This window comes from Petaurus breviceps, unplaced genomic scaffold (assembly GCF_028583685.1).
Source record: "Petaurus breviceps papuanus isolate PSGF00001 unplaced genomic scaffold, PetGlider_PUasm1.0 174, whole genome shotgun sequence".
Taxonomy (NCBI): Eukaryota; Metazoa; Chordata; class Mammalia; order Diprotodontia; family Petauridae; genus Petaurus; species Petaurus breviceps.
Genome location: NW_027185761.1, coordinates 8410432 through 8415402, shown reverse-complemented (window position 1 = coordinate 8415402; position 4971 = coordinate 8410432).

The window sequence follows — 4971 nt, the reverse complement described above, 5'->3', positions numbered from 1 at the left end:
TTCCTTCCTTCCTTCCTTCCTTCCTTCCTTCCTTCCTTCCTTCCTTCTTTCCTTCCTTCCTTCTTTCCTTCTCCCCCCACAGCTCTCTCTCTCTTTTCCTTCCTCCCCAATATCTATGAGTTTGACAGCTTTAGAAGATTAGAGATTTCTGGAAGCCAGAGTCCTTGAGAGCTTTTTTAGTCAACCATTCCAAAATTAAGGCTCTGGAGAATTAACTGAGATGTCCTGCCCAGCAGCAGAATATAATCTGGCTCAGCTACTTTCTATGGAGCATTTGAAAGAGAACTTGGTAAAGTGAATGCCATGTAGAAATGGTGTTCAGTTTGCTACAACTCACTCCAAGGCCTAAGGTGGTATGGGGGAACATAAGCTCCAGGTTGGTGGGGAACGGTATTTGTCACTTCTGTTCTTACTACATCTTCATAGTAAACATCCATTTGTCAAACTGTTCTTGACTTCCTAATTATTGAACAATCTTCTCCAAAGCACCCTATCACATATTACCTTGGTTTATTGCTGCAAGACTTTTACTTAGTTCTGGTCCTATGGAATATTCATGTACAACAAGTTTAAGTAAGCTCAAGTATAGGGAGAATTGCAGATAAATAGATTTCTACCACTATAGAAAATTGTTCTCTATTTTAAACATTCCACCAACTCAATCAAGGATAATTGATAAAAGGCAAGACATTCCTCAGGTAGACAACTTAAGCTCATTATTGTTCTGACTAATCTTAATTCATTATTATGCCTCAATAACAGAACTACAGTGGGCTTCTGAGGTAGTCAAATGACAATATTGTATTAATAAGTTGGAGCACATGGATGGCAACAAGTTTTATACCTCCACCAGAGGGAGGTGGAAACAGGCATTCACTTCCTCTGTAGTATCTCTCTCCAATGATATGAAAATGTCATTTGGCCTTCATCAGTTCCTGTACCAAGACTCTCCCTTCCACCATCCTTTCCTGGAAGCTAGCCGACAACCTTCAAAGGTGATTATCTTGAATTCAAGTACTCTATGGTTCCACAATATGAAATTATAGCTCACAAGATAGTGTACTTCCTTTTAATAGTCAGTCATAAGACACAATTTGCTCCAAGCAAAGACATTTGTTGAAATGTCATAGTAAGAATAGTGCCTAGAAAAAAAAAATCCTTCAGAAATCCAGGGCACTCTCCTGCCAATACCCATAGCATCAGAGAGAAGTCAGGATAGATGTGAAATACGTGGTTAAAGAGGCATATTTAGAAGGAAAACATGTGGTACAGGAAAGTCATATTTCCAGTGTTGAGGGGCTTATGTACATTTTCTTCTCAAAGTTTCCTTATGTAACTCACCACTGGGTATAGCATGCCAACTGAGTAGGTTGCTGCTGCGAGATACAATGACTAATTGAAGAGATTGGGGAAAAGGAAGACATCTTCTCCCTGACCTTCTGTCCTCTGGTAGAAGACCTTATCTGGTAAACAGTGGCAGATGTTGGTTTATGCCTATTTTTTTTCCCAAACTGCTTTTCAGTTTTCCCAACTTTTTTTTTTGTCCAATGGGGAGTTCTTTCCCCGAGTTTGGATCTTTGGGTTTATTAATCTCTATAGTTTACTATGGTCCTTTGCTACTCTATATTGTGTATCAAATGCATTCCACTGATCTACCACTCTATTTCTTAAGCAGGGCCACATTGTTTTCACAATTATTGAATTCAATTTTGTTGCAAACTGGTATTGCTAGGCCACCTTGTTCCCTCCTGTGATTGATTCAATATTGCTTTTAAAATTTGCATGCCACGCCATTTGATACACATATAATTAGTATTGATATTACTTCATTGTCTGTGGTACTTTAAGCAAGATGTAACTTTCCTCTTTATCTCTTTTAATTAGGTCTTTTTTCCTTTTGCTTGATCTAAAGGCATGGTTGTTATCCTTGCCACTTTTACTTCAGCTAAAGCACAGGGATTCTACTCTAGCCCCTTATTTTAACTTTTTGTTTCTTGCTATTTCAAATGCATTTCTTTTAAGGAACAGAATTCTGGATTCTATTTTCTAATTCATTTTGCTATCTGCTTCTGTCTTGTGGGTGAAATCATACCAGTCATATTCACAATTATGATTACTAACTGTGAATTTCCTTTCAAACAGTTTTCTTATGTTTAACCTTTTTTTCTCTTTATATCCTATTCCAGAATTTCTTGCCCAACTTTATTCCAATTTACATTTTTTTTAGCCTTAGCTGTTTTGATATTATTGTCTTCTTCACAATTTGTGTTTTGATGTTTTCTGTCTCTTGTAAATTATGTTTTGTAAAAAATCAGGTTCCTTTGTATTGTTTGCTCATTTTTCCAGCCTTTGTCTTTACTGTAAACTTCATATTAAGTAGGGCTGTTCCCATTGGTGGTAGTTTTGGGGGAGGCAGGGAGGGCACCATTCCAAACTACTGAAGAGGTTTGAACTGATGATTTTAGATATAGTTTTGGGGGTTCGAAAATTTTATGCTTCCAGGGTGGTGTGATCTAGGAAGAGGTGATCTCATGGGGTCCCATTTCCTTGTACAACTGATGCTGCTCCTCAGGGCACTTTTGTCTCTTGAGACCAAAAATGATACTGCTTCCCAGGGTCCCTGGTCTATCAAGATTGAAAGTGCACCTGTCTACTCTTGAACCTGCAAGTGGGTATAGGCAATAAAATTGCCAAACAGTGCTTGGTCCCACACCCAGTGCTAGCACAAGTCTCTTCTTAATCTTTTGTTCTGACTAGTTGCTAAATTATTTTACTGTCTTAATCTTGAGAGCTCATGAAGATGCTGCTGCTGTCACCCCTACTGCTGGTATTGCATCCACATGGCCTCTAGCTTTGACCCCACCACAGTGTTACAGACTTTTTCTTCATACCTCCTCTTCAAATCTCTTCTTTAGTTCTCCTAATTTGTCTTGGGATGTAAAAAGGCTGTATCATGACTTTTGTTTGTTTTCTATCTCCAGAATTCAATTTGAGGGATTATTTTTATGTTTTTTGGAGAGGAATGTTGAGAGTACTTAGTTGTAATGCTTCCTGTACTCTACCATCTTGGCTCTGCCCCTGGAAGTTCCCACAGAAATGCTTTTTAAGAATAACCAGGCATTCTATACCAAACAACAGTCAAGACTGATGGCAAGTGCACAGTATTATATTGTTTAAATTCAATCAAAAGTGACTTACACAGAGATAAAATCTATGAAACATTTCAAATCTGTGAATGGAATCAAGAGTACCTCCAGAGGCAACTTCCATATCAACTGAGCCTATAATTGGTCATCAAAGAAATATAATAAAATAGTATAAGGGTTATGGGATTTAAAGATCTTCCATGCCCCATTGGACTTGCTGACATAGCAGGAAGGGGTGGAGCAAGAGGAAGCAGGAACCAGGCTAGAGTTCCTGCGGTGGCTAGCAGTGGCGGCGATGGCGGCAACAGCAACAGAGGCAGTGGTAGTGGCAGAGCGAAGCCCTTTTTGAGTCAGCCAGAATTTCTGCTAAGGACTCCTGCTGAGGACTGCCAGGGGCCAGAGCTGCTGGGAGCACGCTTCCTGGACGTGGTTGCTGTGAGGGGGGAGAGGAGGACCTTTGCCTGAGGTAGCCTGTTCTGTTTTAAAGGCTTGAGAATGTGGGTGCTTTCTACTTTATCTACCTGTGCCAATTTCATAACTACCATGATGGCTTTCACTTTCTGGTTTGGGGACTCAGTCTTTTGGTATTTTAATAAATTTTCTAGCTTATTCCCCCATATAGTAAGCCTGATATATTTTGTGATGGACAATTACATCAGCATATCTGTAATTTCCATAGGCATTGTAAATATTGCATTGCTGATACAAATAGCTAAACCATATTTTGGGGGGTTGAGACAGAAGTGTTTATAATGACAATTCAGGACCAGTTTATTGCCACCAGAAATTAAGACAGGGTTGATTTTAAGAAGCGAATCCCATTTTGACCATGTAAAGAAAAGTTAGAGGCTCTGCAACAGATCACTGCAGACTGCAAAAACCTTATCACCCCATATAAACTTAGCAAGATGTATGTCTAGGTATCTAGGCAGGTTTAATTTAAAGTCAAAAGCTCACTATATTTAATAAATTAGAAAAAGTTAAAGTACTGTACTACAAAAACAAACTAAGAAGTATACTGTAATTCAGTAAATAAGTATGCTATATAGTAGCATCATTGAATATAGAAATTTTGCGCACAAGTACCTGGACATAAAAGCAATCATATAAGAGGAAAGAATATTTTTTCTTTTTTTTTTTAGATTCCACCATATCAGATACAAATAATCTGTACAATACATGTCATGAATGACTTTCAAAATATAGAGATATAGAAGAAATCAAAAGGATGTGAGAATTAGAAAGAGTTATACATAATTGCTGTCATTATATCTACTTCTGGATATATCCTATTGATACTTTCATGGGTTTATAAGTGCATTTTTAGGCCAGCACTCTTATTTAATTGCAGAAAGCAGTCATTTGATCTACCTCTTCAATGGTTTCTTTAATGGAACATTAAATTTACCAAAATAATTCCTTGATGCCATTTTGTCCTTGAACCATTTCTACCTGAATACTACTAAAATGACAAATACAATATATATATATATATATATATATATAAAGATGTATATATATATACATACATACATATAGACATACATACATACACATATATAATATCTATCTATCTGTTTGTCTGTCTATCTATCTATCTGTAATATTTACACACATATAATGTTATATCTGTACCTGTGATTTCACTGGAATAGAAGAGAGGTGTCAATGTACTCCTAAATGTGACCTAAAGCAGATATAACTCTAACTGGAAAATTTGTAACAATAGAACATAGGTAAAATTACACTTTAGAATTAAGTTAAAATGTGTCTTACAGGGATCCTTATGTATGGGCTAGTGGCCCCATTTCTTTTCTGGTTTGAC